The sequence below is a fragment of the Astatotilapia calliptera genome, chromosome 3 (genome assembly GCF_964374335.1).
Source record: "Astatotilapia calliptera chromosome 3, fAstCal68.1, whole genome shotgun sequence".
Lineage (NCBI taxonomy): Eukaryota > Metazoa > Chordata > Actinopteri > Cichliformes > Cichlidae > Astatotilapia > Astatotilapia calliptera.
The window spans coordinates 78,198,029-78,213,712 of NC_137424.1; the positions used below are offsets into that span (position 1 = coordinate 78,198,029).

Here is a 15,684-nt window from a genome sequence, read left to right on the forward strand (position 1 = left end):
AACAGCGCTCCCACTTCCTCAAACTGGACTTTGTGTGTCTTTGTGAGGCTGTGAAACAAGCCCACCGTAGTGTTTGTATCTGCGGCCCCACTCCCACCTGTGGCCGTGGGGCGTTTGGGCGGCTGCTCGGCCTCCACACCTGGCTCTCCTCTGTGTGTGACTCCCACAGCCTGGGCTTTAGAGACAACTTCAATGTTTTCTGGGACAGGAGGCATCTTTCTGCAGCAGATGGGCTCCACTTCAACCAATCAGGAGCCAGATCCTCTCTGCTAACATATCATATGGAGTCCAGCAGGAAACACTCCATCAAGTACCTGTCCACACCTGCCCACACCTGCTGACCGCTCCGTCACTGACTGACGTCCCCCAGGTCCTAGTCCCTATCACCTCAGTTCCACTCTAAACACTAATACATGTTCAGCTGGACTCGGAGCCTCTGGAGACATTTTGGATGTTCCAGTCATAATAACTAACAGGACAGTTTGTGCAAGGTGGAGGAAATCTGCTGCATCATCCCACTGATGAAGCATTCAGCTCCACCCTACAGTTTCTCTGCTGCCTCCACCCACCTTGGTTCACTTTGCTCTTCTTAATGTTGGAGCTCTGAATAGTCAGGCTTTTATTCTGAAGGATTCTACAACTTCCCATCAGCTTGATTTGATGTTTTTAACAGAAACATGATGAAACCTGAATCTGCTTTCACCCCTCCCTGAAAGCCCAAATTCCCTCTGTTTAGTTCAGCTGGAGCCGAGATGACACAGAGAGCCTTTGGTCCATGAGATCTATCTAGGAGACATCAGTAACATCAGCTTTGTGTCAGCCGTCCTGTAGAACGCTTCCATACAGCTGCTTCTGTCTCTGAGTATCTCTCAGCTTCAGCTGGGACTCCACCCAGGTGTTGGTTGGTTGTTGGCACAGAGCTGCTGCAGTGACTCACAGCTGCTTTCATCCAGTTTAGATTCAATGGTGACTTTAAGCGTGTTTCATGTATGAAAGCCAATAAAGACAGAATGAGTGGTCAGAGGTGTCATAATGATATTCATGGTCAGATTTACTAACAGTTACAAAGCTGCTGTCTGAATTTACTAAAGAGCTGCAGGTCAGTCTGGGACTGAAACACGAGGAGCAAACTGGTGCCATGCTGCAGTCACAAACATGAGCTGATGGCTGATCTACCAGCAACGTGCTGCTTTCTATACAAACATGCAGCCAATCATGACTCTGTCAGAGCAGCCAATCAGAGGAAAGCAGCAGATGAGGGCGTGTGAGGCAGAGAGTGATGGAGCCACCAGAATAATCCACAGTAAGCTCAGGTTTCACTGATGAGTTTCTCTGTGGAAACAGATGAATGAGAGGAGGCTGAAGGAGGATCAATATGTTTGTGATATCAGGGAGAACTCTGCTGATAGAAGCTGCTGGGACTGTGTGAGGTCCTGAGGACTGAGACTCAGGTGGAGCTCAGGATTTATCAGAGGAGAGCTGCATGATTACAAACTGAACTGTGAGGATCAGCTGACTGTACATGAACATGATTCAGCATCAGATCTGATCACTTACACACTCTGATAACATCTCCCCCTCTCTGTGCAAATACATCAACACTGCTAGAAGCAACAAGCACATCAGGATCAATCACATTTTGATTGCTTTTTGTGTTACATTGAGAACAATCTGCAGTAAAGTGTGCGTCACACACCTGATTTATTCCAACACTTTCCTTTGAAAGTGAAACAAACACATATGAAATAATCCAGCCACAGAAACTGTCCACAGCTTTCAGTCTCCACATTTGAAGCTCTGCAGGAAACCCTGACAGCAGCTTTTTAGCTCCAAAGCAGGTTTAGCTCTGGTGCAGAGTGTTGGTGACTCTGCCCGTGGACACAGTTATTTCTGCAGGTGACCTTGTTACAGGTGCATTTGGAGGAGACTCAAAGCTTTGTGGCAGGGAGTTTACTGCAGACTGCAGCATGTTTAATAGCAAGCATGATGTGAGCCTGATGTGGCTGATAGCTGCTTCTAGCAGTCTTCATGTATGTGGAATGAGAGGGGAGATGTTATCAGGACCAGTTGCTGATTGGACGTCTCAAAGCTGTGAGCGCAGCGCTGAAACTTTGTCCTGTAGCTCTTCACTCAGTCCTCACCCTGAGTGTTTAGAGCCCAGCCCCACATATTCCTGCTCCTCAGGAATTCTGGGATTTGGAGGAAACACAGCTAAACTGACCTGAAGCTAAGGGGGAGGAGCCACAATACAAGCTGCATCCAGCCAATGGGTGCACTGTTGAGCCATGGATGTGCAGAGGGTCACATGTTTAGTCCCATTTGTAGAAATGTGTCCATAATGAAGACAAATGCAGTCACACAGCTCTGCAACAGCACAAATCACTTTGATGGAGTTTGTTTGTGCTGCTCTCAGATCTGTACAACACTGACATGTGTGTCAACATGCTGCAGACTCACAAAGATGTGCCGTGTTAGCTTCATGTGTCCATCTGACACTATATTATAGTGACTTGAAGAAATCCCTGCAGCATCAATGCAGAACAAACAGAGGCCACGTGTGGCACAGTTCCTGTAACGGGATGAATCCGTGGATGTGTCGGGATCTGACGCTGAATCATGTTGCTGTTCTTTTCCACATGGTGCAGGTCAGCTGTTCCACACAGATGTCAGCTTTCTAGAAGAGTTAGTCTGGAATAAAGCAGCTCTCCTCTGGACCAATCCTGCCTCCAGCTGAGCCGTCACACACACACAGTCCCAGCAGTTTGTAGCACAGCAGTGATGCTTCTATCAGAAACATGCTGCTTCTCCTTCATCCTCCTCTCATTGATCTGAATCAGCTGTTTTCACAGAGAAACGCTGCACAAATCCTTCACTCCACTATTTCTGTCAGCAGAGGACTCGCTCTATCATGGCTGCTGCTCCTTTTTCACTCATTTGTGCTTTGAATCCAATCTGTTTCTCATCATCACCATGAACAGGCTGCTCATCAATCAGCAGATTAGCTGTAGATCAGCTGCACACTGATGAAGATGCTCAGACAGACGGGCTGGGCACACAGAGGACTTTATGATCTGTTCTTCAATTCAGTCCAACATGGATCATTTCTGCTCACAGTCCAATCATCTCTGGAAACTTGTGCTTCCATGGCACAGCTGGGCTACTTCAACAAATAGCGCTACACCTCTGGTTGTCAGCTTCACCATCGCTCTCCCCGTGGCTACAGTACAAGTGAGCTGACACATCCATCAGTGGAGGCTGTGGGCCAGTAAGGAGCAGCAGCTGCCTGCAACATGGGCTTTACATTGAAAACAGCCACAAGTCTGGGCCTAACCACGCCTTTGGACTTCTTCTTCATTCCAATGAGATTTACATTTCAGGGAGTTCCCCTGGAAAAAGAGCCATTTTGAAAGCTGTTTGCTGACTTCATCAATAATCTGCTTCAGTCATCCAGATGAGAATCCTGAGAATGGAGCAGCCCTGATAGCAGCTCATAGGATCACAGTGTTTTTCATTCAGCTGATTGATTTCACAGGTTAGGAGGTGAACAATCTAACTGTGCTCCTCCTTCCACCTTTGGACCACTCATTTAGTGACAGCCAGGATGTGACAATCAGCTGTGACACAGGAAAACATGAGGTGGGAAACTCTGGAGAAGATCTGCTTTTCTCTACAGGGAGGCTCGCACATCTAATCTGCTCACCATCACTCAACTCACTTCAACAACATGCTGACTCAGTCATTTCTGCACGTTTCCTCATGTTACAGCCCTGACTTCAGTTCAGCTGAGGAGGAGATGAGGGAGGAGAGAGCAGTGGTGGAGGAGGCAGATAAGGAAGAAGAGGAGGAGAAGATCCAAAGAGGAGGCAGGGGGAGAGGCTCAGGAACAGTTAGATCAGAGACTTTGAGCCATCATGGACTCCCACTCCTTCCATCCAGCCCTGTGTGGATCAGCAGCTCCAAAATGTCTGCTCACTCATGTTCTTCCTGTCTGTGCTCTTCTTTCATTTCACTCATTATATATGAGCTGCTCCTAAATCACACTGGATATGGATTTTCTGTCCATCCACACTAATTCTCTTCATCCTCACCTGATTGTTTGGATGCTCTTTGACAGCACATTGAAAATCCTCACAGTGACTTCTATTGCCACACTGACTGGACACATACAAAGTTGAAGGCTTCATGTGTTTGGCACAAATAATACTTTGGTAGGTCTGAGTTGTGTTTTGAACCATCTCTCAGGACCAAAGTCTTTTTGCTTCCTTCAAAAAGAGCTGAAGGCTTTTTACCTCACAGTTTGTCCTTTGATATTATTGGATGATGGACTGTGGGAAACACAAATGTGCACTTCTTAATGGCTCATATGTGCTGTGAAAGAGCTCTTTGTGATCTTGAAGCTTTTCAATAGTTTTTCTTTGGCTGTTTGTAAAGTTTTCTGTGTGAACTCTCAGGAATCTGGAGCAGTCTAATAGAAGTCTACTGGGGTACAGAGGGAGGAGCTTCTGTCAGACTCTTTCTGATGAGGAACTGAAGCCGCTCTCATGGTCTCATCAAATCATCAGACTCTGCTGAGAACAACAGTCATGTGACCTCTCAGAACAAACAGCCTGTTAGTTTCCTGCTGCCTCCATCACTCACTTTCATTCACTCTCAATCACACCAACATGTTAAAGCAGCGCTATAGCTCACCTGGCTGAGCAGGTGGGCTGAAGGCGGGGCTTACTACAGGTGCCTGTGTGTCCCTCACTCTCTCCCCACTTTCCTGTCTACTCTCTGCACCTATATAATAAAGGCAAACATGCCTCCAATAGAAACCTTTGCAAACACAAAGTCCCACAGCAGCCCCGTGTTCTCCGGCTAAAATGAGAGTTTTTGTCAGTGGAGTCTGGTGGCTTTAACCACACAAACATTACAGCTGCGCTCAAATATCACAAAGAGCTGTGACAGCAGAGAAACACATGACCATCCTCCAAATATCATCTAGAAATAGAAATGTGTCCACTGTGGGACGTGTGAGGCTGACATTAATATGTCTTAAAGTGGGAGATGAAGAAATGACTCCAGGGCCCAAATCATGGAGACAAACATCAATCCACACTTTTCCTGTCTCTAAAGTGGGAATATTTCAGTGTGATGAACAAACGGCCTCCAACAAATGAAGCTGATTTCCTTTTCCTGTCTTTTCTCCAGCGGCCTCAGCTTCTTCCTCTTTCCCCTGTCTTCTTCTGCAGACGCTCCTCTGTAGCTTCAAGCTGTTTCTCTTTACAAGGAGAGCTACAAACCTTTGCATCCAGCCACAAACACCCCATGGGCTCCTCTGGATCATCACACTCAGCATTTTCACAATAAAAGCCTCGTATTTATGGCTGCTCCACCCTGACATGTGACAACATCCAAATGACTGGATCAAAGTGTTTGAATGATCCCAGCAGCTTTAAAACTATTGATATTTATACATTTACACTGATTTGGACTAAACTAACAAAACTATTGATTTGATCCAAACTCACATCATGCCAGAGGCTTTTATTTTGAAGGTAGGATCATTTTAATGGTCTTCTTAGTTCATTTAAACACACAGTTGCTCCGCCTGACATTTTTGGCTTTTAGATCAAAACATCAAAGAATTTATTTTATTTGAATGAACTGAAAATAGATTCAAACTAAAAGCTTTTAGAGAATAAACTCCTGCATGACCTCTGACCTTTGACCTGTATCTACAGCACTGACCTCTGACTTTCAGCTCCACTTGTTTCTTCAGCAGGATGTTTCCCTCCCTGCTGTAGACGGTGCAGGTGTAGGTCCTGTTGTCTCCATCTGTGGGGTGTTTCAGGGTCAGACTGAGGTCTCCAGTTTTCAGCAGGTCTTCATTCATCTTCGTTCGGTCTCTGTAAGCCTGGTGCTGTTTGTGAGGCTGGTCAGAGCCGTTCTCATACACGTGGACCTTCCTGCTGTATCTGTTCTCCATCCACTTCACTTTAGCGTCTTCAGGCAGGTGAAGTGTGGTGTTGAAGGGCAGCTGGACAGACTCCACCCCTGAATCCACCTCCACCTGGGGGACTGAGAGGACAACAAAGCACAACATGAGCTTGGATGGAGACATTTGTGTTGACTCTAACAGGCTGAATGCTGCTGCTTCACTGGGAGCTCACTGTTAGATAGAAAGTGGTCAGTGTGAAGAGGAGACGCAGCAGAAAGATGAAGACTGACAGGAAGAAAGCAGTGAACAGACTGTTGGAGCTGCTGTTAGTGGGACAGGACTTTATTCAGTCTCTGAGGACCAGATTTGACTTGATGAAGCAGAGAAACACAGTCTGAGTGTTTCTGTCACACTCACTTCATCACACAGCTCAGTTTGACAACATGTGGAAGAATTTGATAGAAGCCTTCCTTTAGTAAAAGCACCAAGAAAACACCATGAAAACACCTCACTACACACAAAACTGCAGTACTGGCAAATTGTACATAAAGTATGAAAAGTCAAAGTACTTATTGTGCAGAAAAATGTTCCCATCAGTGTCTGTGGATCAATATTACTGCTGCACATGTTTAAGGCTGAGCTCATTTCAAATCCTTTCTATTGTGTTGAATCTGCAGTAATGCATCATATTCTATAAAATCATATGTTTGTAGTGGCTGTCCTGTGAGGACCACGTCTCTCTAAACAAACAGCTGTTAATGAGCTCACAAACACAGGCCTACAGCTGGATTTGAAAAAGTCCATTCAATAGAAAATCAACAGTCACAGCTGGATTCAAAGGCTTGAGCTCTGTGTGACATGGTTACCTGTCAGCATCTACAGGGGGATTCAAATATGAAGGAAACATGAAGGTGGTGCATTAGAAAAACTGCTGCTTTCAAGCAGAGCAACAAACTGTTTGAACTGATCCAACTTTATTCACACAGACAAAGATTTGTGCATCAGCTGCTGTTTGCTGCTATAGATATAATCCAGCTGATGTGGAGAACTACATGTGACACTGTGATGCAGCCATGAATCTGACTGATTTCTTTCCATTTTCAAAGGTTAAAGTCCTTAAAAAGCTCAGAAATAAAGAGAAAGGTTGGTTACAGCAAAGAGAGGCACTGGCAGCATTTAAGACACTAAACAAGAGAAACAGATCAGAGAACATCAGACTGAATAAGTGGAATTTTGTAAGTTTTTGTTACTCTGATTACTACTGAGCTGCTATTATTACATTTGGTGTGCATGTAGTAAATTATTATCATCATTTTCATTCTGTGCTCAGGATAAAAACACATCTTCATAAGTTAACCCTCTGGGGTCCAGGGTATAATTGGCCATTTTCGACTACGTTTGATTTTACCTCTATATTTCACCTTTTAAACGGTTTATCTTGCCTTGTTTGGTATCAATATTTTCAGCACAACCTCAAATATCTGAAATTTGAGTTATTTTTTCATTTTGGCATACTATATGAGCATAGTTGATCTAAATTCAGACAAAGAATTCAAAATCCGAGTAGAAAAAAGTTTTACTGTAAAACCAACAAACTTGTTTAACGAATTATTTTCATAACTTGAAATACAAATAGAAATTGTACATTTCTAAAAATTATGCACAAGTTTTGCAAACACCAAAGTTGTTTGGTACTATTGACCTACAAATGCAGCCAAGGCCTCAGTTTTTTATATAACCATTTAAATCTATTTCCAGAACAATCAGCTGGGCTGCATCAAATAAGAAGGCACACTAATTATTTGTGCCAGTCCAAAAAACGAGTTTGTGTTCAGTATAAGACAGGAGAACAGCACAGGCCTAAACCTGCAGGTCTGACAGCAGGAGGAGCATCAGTCCAGTTTTCCAAGTGGAATCAGAGTTTACACTGGAATCTGCCTTTGACGGCTTTTTAGAGCAACTGTGACATTCAGCAGTCTAACTGACACACAACACACAACAATAACTACACAACACACTAACTACAGCCTCCAAACACGCTAAACGTCACTAATGTCTCACATGTGAAAACTCGCTCTCTCTCTCTCTGTCGCTCGCCCGCTTTCCGTCGCCGGTGTCACTCCTAAAAACTTCCCCTTCTCCCTAAACAACCAAATGTCACATGTTGCCATATCATTTCTGATTGGCTGACATGGTACACTTTAACACCAATAGGGAAGGGGTGTTTTTTCTTTTTCTTTTTTCACTCACAAGCGGAGAGTGTTTGCTAGCGCTGTCTGTAGAAAACGCCGTTTTTACCCTTCTTCCCGATGTAAACGCCACTGTTTTGTTCAGAAACAACATCGCGTGTATTTTTTATCATAACTCTGGTTTTACGTGGCCCATTGACACAATTCAAAAACTGGTATATAGTTTGAAGTCCGCACTTTCGACCCAAGCTGTGAAATGAGACTCAGAGTCGCTGTGTTGTCTTAAATTGATCATGTGATGTTGACGTGCCGGCGCGTCCCTCGACCCCAGAGGGTTAATGAAAAGTTTTAGTTTTACACACAAGAAGACTGAAGATGAAGTAAAAACCTTGAACTTTACTTCTGTGTCTGATGTTTATTGAAGCTGTCAGCTGTCTGTCAAAGTGGACAAATGGACGCACAGTATTGGCGAAACAGTAAAGCCCCTTCATGACGAGCAGAGACATTCAAGGAGAGAAATGCTGCTGATGCTGCTGCTGACGCCTGGCTCACAGCAGCATCGAGAGATGGATGACACAAAGAAATAACACAGCTGTCCGCTCTAGAGACCACCGACAGAGTCAGCTGTTCACCAGCTAACACCTGTGACTCCACCCAGATGAAGCTTTAGCACCACACCTGCAGAAGCTGCCTGTTCACACCGAGGAATGAATGAGAGCATTTCAAGGTCAGGACCACCTCAAGAACCAGACTGTGATTTATCCCCACTCAGCACCTCACCCACCACACAGCATACAGGAACAGTCTTCCAGTCATGACACTAGATGGCTGTTATTACATTTGGCACGAGGGGATCTCAAAGAAGTGTCTCACAAAGTTGGACTGAGCACAGAAATCCTCGTTCAGAAAGAATCAGTGAAGGGAACCTCCGTCCTAATACCCTCGTACACACAATAATAACATGGACTGAACCACCACTCACAGCCACCAGCACTTTATACAGCCTCTGTAGGAATTATCCACATATCTCACTTATCTTAACTGCACTACTGTATAGTTCTGTGTAAATAATCATTCTGTACATACGATAATCTTTAATCCTACAACTGTTTATAACCCGCATAGTTCACATCTCTGTATAACTGTATATCTCAGATTCTGTATAGTTTTTCATATTTATATCCTGTTCATAGCCTGTACTCACTACAGCCTGTACATACTTATAGTTTTAGCATATTCATAACATACTTCATACGTGTACATTATAACATACCATAATAGACCCATTTCTGTAATGTACTCACATATCTATATTTTTGCTAATATATATTGTAATATATCTATATCATGGCTGAAGCACTTCTGGATGGATGCAAACTGCATTTCGTTGCCTTGTACCTGTGCATGTGCAGTGACAATAAAGTTGAATTCTATTCTATTCTATTCTAAGTGTCACGGTCCCTTTGTCTGCCCGGCCCTCCCAGCAAGGCTTCCTGCATTTTTGTTTTGATTTCTGCTCTCCTGTCTTTCCTCTGCCTGGGCGGAGGTCTTGGTGGGCTCCCGCCTTCGGCTCACGCACCTCTGAGTAATCGCGGACATGTGGCTCATTATCCAGCCTTCCTCAGCTACTACTTAAGACGCTGGTTCAAAGCTTCTCGTCGCTGGATGTTGTTAGACACACATCAATGACACCCTGGCTCTTGTTATGTCTCGTGTTTATTCCTAGCGTTTCCTGGTTCTGATTCATCTCTCGTTTACCTGTACATAGATTCCTGGACCCGTCCTGTAAGATGACCTCCTCTCCTCTCTCCTTCCTGTGCTCCTCATTTCTCCTTTACATTTCTAGACCATCATCCTCTCTTTTCCTCCACTCACTGCTTTCCCACCTGTCTGAACACCTGTGCTGTAAACTGACCAAAGATGAACCCGAGTCTGATCACATGACTCACCGTAGTGTTCTCATGTCTCCAGCCATCTCTCCTGTGTACACTGATACCATCATTGATCCTTTTCCTGCTTTAACAATGAATGCTGTGTTTTGATGCATCTGTACAGATTTGAACATAACTGTGTGATCAGTGTTTGTTCTGTGTGTGAGTTTAAAGTCAAAGCTCTCAAACCTGCAGCATCAGGAGGATCCACGGCTGTACTGTTGGTACCAACACTGTCTGACTGACAGGTTTTAACTTCAGCTGTTTTCTCTTTCTTCTGACATCCTTTCAAACCACACACTCACAAACTGCAGTTGTTCTGTCCTCCCAACTGTTGTTCATGAGATCTGAGTTTGATTTCATCTTTTTATTGTTTCATGTTTTAAACATGAAGCTGGACCCATCGTACTTCTCCGTCTCCTAAACCCACTCCGATATCTTTCATTTTCATTATAGTTTGTTAATCTGTTGTTTATCATCGTCTCCATTATGTTGCAGATGTTGGATGCAGTGATGCCAGTAACGCGTTGCTTAGTAACGCGTTACTCCGAATATGACCACTTTTTCAGTAACGACTAATCTAACGCGTTACTATTTCCATAACAGTAGTCAGATTAAAGTTACTTGTCCAAACCACTGTGCGTTACTATTTTTTTAAGCAAAAAGATTTGGTTTCTTCTTTTCGTCTCAGCGGATGACAAACGCATACGTGTCGTGAAACGTCACATAAGCGACAGGTCACGTTTCCCGCTCACAAGCAGCCAGCGACGTAAAAAAGTGTAAACAACAATGGAGGGAGAGAGATGTTCGTTCTTTAGCTGGAAATATAGTCACTATTTTGAGTTTCTGTCAACTAAAGATTTAAATATTAAGGTTCGTTGTACACTCTGTGTTGGCGAAAAAGTGTTATCTACCTTCAAAAACACTACGTCAAACTTAAAGAAACATTTGGAGTCGCAGCACAGCACAGTCAAACTCACAGAGAGAGTCCCACCAAGTGGTCCGAAGCAGAGAGCCGTGACTTCCGCAGAAGGTCCTACACCCCCCAAACAACAAAAGTTGGACTTTGGTGCAAAACCAGTAAGTGATGAAGAATTGAAGAAGTTGGTCGCGCAGTATATTGTAGAAGAAATGCTACCTATAAACACTGTTGACTCGCCCTCGTTTCGTGCCATAATAAAAAAGATCCCTACTTCTGTTAATGCCGAGCTGCCTCACTGAACGACTTTTACTTCTTACTTGGAGAAGGAGTTTACAGAAATGGAGAGAAATTTGAAGGCCACACTGAATGAGATTGACTTTGTTTCAACTACCGCGGATATTTGGACTGCTAACAACAGAAGCTATATGGGAGTAACGCTCCACTGGATCAGTAGAACCACGTTAGGTTGCATTAGCATGTAGGCGAATTCGTGGTAGACACACGTATGATGTCATTGGTACAGAAATCGAAAACATCCACTCCTCTTATGGATTACTCAACAAAGTAGTTGCAACAGTTACTGATAATGGATCCAACTTTGTTAAGGCGTTTCAAGTTTATCATCCTGTCACGGAGTCCGATGATGAGACGGAGGAGGAAGAGTCCAGCCCCAAAGACGATGATGTCCCTTTTTCTGATCTGTCAGAAATCCTCTCGGCTGAGAATGAAAGTGATGGTCAGCTGTCTCTTCCCCTGCACCGCAGGTGTGCTTCGCACACCATCAACATAACTTGCACACGTGATGTGGAGAAACATTTAACAACCAATGCAGAGAGCAGGGCTGTGTATAGGAGCAGCACAGCAAAATGCACAGCTCTTTGGACCAAATCGAGTAGATCTACACTTGCATCAGAAACAGTGGAAGAAATCAGCAAAAGAAAGCTCCTAATACCAACATCCACAAGGTGGAATTCCTTTTTTGATGCTGTAAAGAGAATTGCAGAAATCCCCATGGTTGAGCTGAATACTCTGTGCACAAAGCTAGGAGTGCTTCAAAGATCAAGAATACCAGTTCCTGCATGAGTACTGCATGGCCATGAAACCTCTGACTGCAGCACTGGACATTTTACAAGGCGACTGTCCATATGGAACTTTACTACCAACACTTGAAGTTCTGATGCAGAAGACCCAGGCTGTGAAAGATGACCTCTCCAGGATGACTGCAGGCCTTCCAGATGCCATTGTACAGGTACGCTCCATCTTGAAATTAGTCAGATTTTTTGCTTCATACAATTCACAAACATGGAACAGAATATTAATTATCATTGAAAAATAAGATTAAAACAATTAAAATGTTTACAAGTAACCTAAAACAAAATAAATCCATAATACTGATCTCATATTAGGCATGGTTTGCAAATAATTCAATAACATAATAAATTGTAGGCATAAAAAATATCAATTATGTTTTTTAGGCTATTCAGACTCGTTTCGCCGGTGTGCTGGACGACAAAGATGCCCTTCTTGCAGCTGCCAGTTGTCCAAAATTCAAACTCCGATGGCTGAGAGATGCAGGAAGGAGGGAGCGAGTAAAACAGCTTCTGACAGCAGAGTGTTGCACCACTGCTCCTCTGGCAAAAAACCCTGCCAGTGTGCCCAGTGCTACCACAACTAGCAGCCAAGGTGAGATGGACTTTTTCACTTTTGAGGCAGAGCCAGAGGAGGAGACCTATTCTGCAGAAAAAGAAGTCATGGACTACCTGATGTCAGGCTACGACCTTCAGATTCTGCATAAATTTTCAAGCATAAAGACAATTTTTTTAAAGTATAACACTCCAACCCCATCAAGTGCTCCTGTGGAGCGACTTTTTACTCTGGGAGGTTTGGTGCTCACGCCTAAAAGAAATCGACTTTCTGACAAAAGGTTTGAGAAGCTTCTGTTAATGAGGTACAACCACTGGTTTACTCGCTCCACTCTACTGTTTCCCCCATAACATGCGATGACAACATATACTGAAAAAACAGAGAATGGGGAATCCAATTTAAATAACTATTTACAAGTAATTGAATTAAGTTTATCAAAGTCACTTAATAAACTTATTAAAGTTTTCAAGTTGATTAACTTAAATCAATTACCTGCAAGGAAGTAAGGCAATTTAAGTTGGACCTGCAGTCTCTTTTTTTTTTTTTTCATAAGATTAGTCCAAAGTTACAAAAGCGGACAATAGTGCTTACATGTGGATGGTATAAAAAGTATCTTAAGGGAAGTCAAGGAAGACTCTTTGTTTGTTTGTTTGTTTTTTTATAAAAAGTATTTATGTTAAGTGAAGTAACAAGACTGTCTTTATTTTCATACAAACAAGTATTTCTGTCAGGAAAAAAGTTTTAAGTTCAACTTCAAATGTCAGCAGATATATTGTTGACATTACTGTTAAAATACACTTCCAATAAAGTGAGTATTGGCAAAATCGGTTGATGTTTTTATGTTGAGGCAGTGGGGAGTGTTATTGGCAGCTTCTGAAAGTAACTAATAAAGTAACTAGTAATCTAACTTAGTTACTTTAAAAATAAAGTAATCAGTAAAGTAACTAAGTTACTTTTGGAAGGAGTAATCAGTAGTCCGTAATATAGTATTTAGTATAGTATAGTATTTATTTATTTATTGTCATTGTCAAGAACAATGAAATTGCGTTTGGGGCTTCCATACAACCCAAAAAAAAAGAAGAAAATAATAAATACCCCTTAAAACCCAAGTGTACATATTTAACCCAGTGTGACTCCAATGCAATAAGACAATCCTTAGCAATAATGTTCGTAGAAATTCAGACAAAGACCTGAGAAACATGACAAAATACAACAATGCAACCCATTCAATATTATTGTACTGTGAGATATGATATCAGATATGATAGTTATCTATTTAAGAAAGAGGGGGGGGGGCAGGAGGGGGAAGAGAATAAAGATATGATGCACCAATGCAGACCAGTTCATTGCTATTAAGAAGTTGGATATGGTTATTGTCCGTGAGAGGGGGGCAGAGAGTTCAGGAGCCTCACAGCCTGTGGATACAGGCTGTTGGCCAGTCTGGATGTTCTGGCCTGTATAGACCTGTACCTTCTCCCTGAGGGCAGCAGATGGAAAAGGTGGCGCGCAGGGTGATGTTGGTCCCGCAGGATACTGTGCACCCTCCTCAGACAGCGAGTGGGGAAGATATTACTGATCTCTGGCAGACTTGTTCCAATAATTCTGCCAGCTTCTTTCACCACCCGCTGGAGTGCTTGCTGATCGGCCTTGGTGCAGCTGGGGAACCACACTAGAAATCCATACGTCAGAACGCTGCTGATGGCACAGTTGTAGAAGTTCAACATCAGAGATCTGGGAATGTGTGCGCTCCGCAGTCTCCTCAGGTAGTAGAGGCGCTGTTGGGCCTTCCGTACAACTGAGGTGATATGGTTGCCCCAGGACAGGTCCTCGGTCACAGTTACCCCCAAGAATTTAAAACTGCTCACAGTTACTTTTTCAAAGTAACTGTGGCAACACTGGTTGGATGTTGAAACTATCCGTCTGCCATTTCCTGGTTTCATGTTGGTACAATCGCTGCTTCCTTCCAGCTCTGTGGAAGTTTCCCAAGTTTACAACTACATGAATGTCCTATTGCTGTGTGATTTATTACCGTTATTGAAGGTTACTTGCCATATAAATACCAACTAGATATTTAAACCTTAATATAAATGAGTAACAGTAGGTGGACATTAGGTAAGGCTGCACTTTTTGCAGTGATCTCGTGTAGAAAACTGTTTCACGCGTATATAAAACAGGTCCGCGGCTCTGAACCGTAGTAAAGGGACCTCTGGCTAATACGTCGGGCTCGTAGCTGAAAACTAGCTTTACTTTGTTGTCTGGGTCAACTTTGTTAGCCAGAGACAGAGAGAGGTGCTGAAAGGCTGCTCCAACAGAACTTACTGTTTCGGAGGAAAACACGAACACGGTGTACAGTCGAGTCTTAATAGCTTACTTACAACTGGGCTCCTCAGGCACTGTTTTTGGCTGCAGTGGTTATTATTATATTTACATGCTTCCAGCTCCCGTTTCTGCTCGGTGGCAACTCGTACGTTTCCACTCTCCTTTCTCTCCCTCCTCGCTCACAGACACATAACGTGTATGACAGTTCTCCCTGCAGCACGGACTACACTGCCCATCAGGCTACATTCTTTAGGGCGATGCCTGCAACACTCTGCCTGTTGCTTTCATATTAAATGATTTTTTGAATAATAATTTTAAAAAATATTTCTTCACGTCATTATGCAGCTGCAAGCAGAGGTGACATGGGCCGTGAGATTGAGACACAGACATTAGAGCCTCTTAATCGTGTTTTGTTTGGGTTTCCACCAACGTGGAATTACCAAAACTAGAGAGAGCATAGCCTAACATATGAGACTGGAAAAGACCACGTGTAATCCATTATTTCAACAAAGTAACTGTGTTCTCATTGCCACCTATTTAAACGGTAACTGTAACACAATACAGTTACTCATATTTTGTGTTTTAAATACGTAACGCTGGTACATGTATTCAGTTACTCCCCAACACTGCTGTAATAACTCCTGATATTCTATAACTGTTTTCTTCACTAATATTATCTGGACTATATTGATCTTTCACTGCTGTGACTTCACCAGCCTCCACTGTCACTGCTCCACCCTCCCCCACAGCTGAGCTACA

General features: G+C 43.3%; 1 long non-coding RNA gene across 1 annotated transcript; it reads left to right on the forward strand.

Annotated features, from left to right (window-relative positions):
* Positions 1 to 10,077: 10,077 nt before the first annotated feature.
* Positions 10,078 to 14,612, forward strand: LOC145425907 (uncharacterized). The gene is made up of 3 exons (XR_013906674.1): positions 10,078 to 12,211; positions 12,438 to 13,592; positions 14,474 to 14,612. It is a non-coding gene; the product is annotated as an uncharacterized LOC145425907 (long non-coding RNA).
* Positions 14,613 to 15,684: the final 1,072 nt, after the last annotated feature.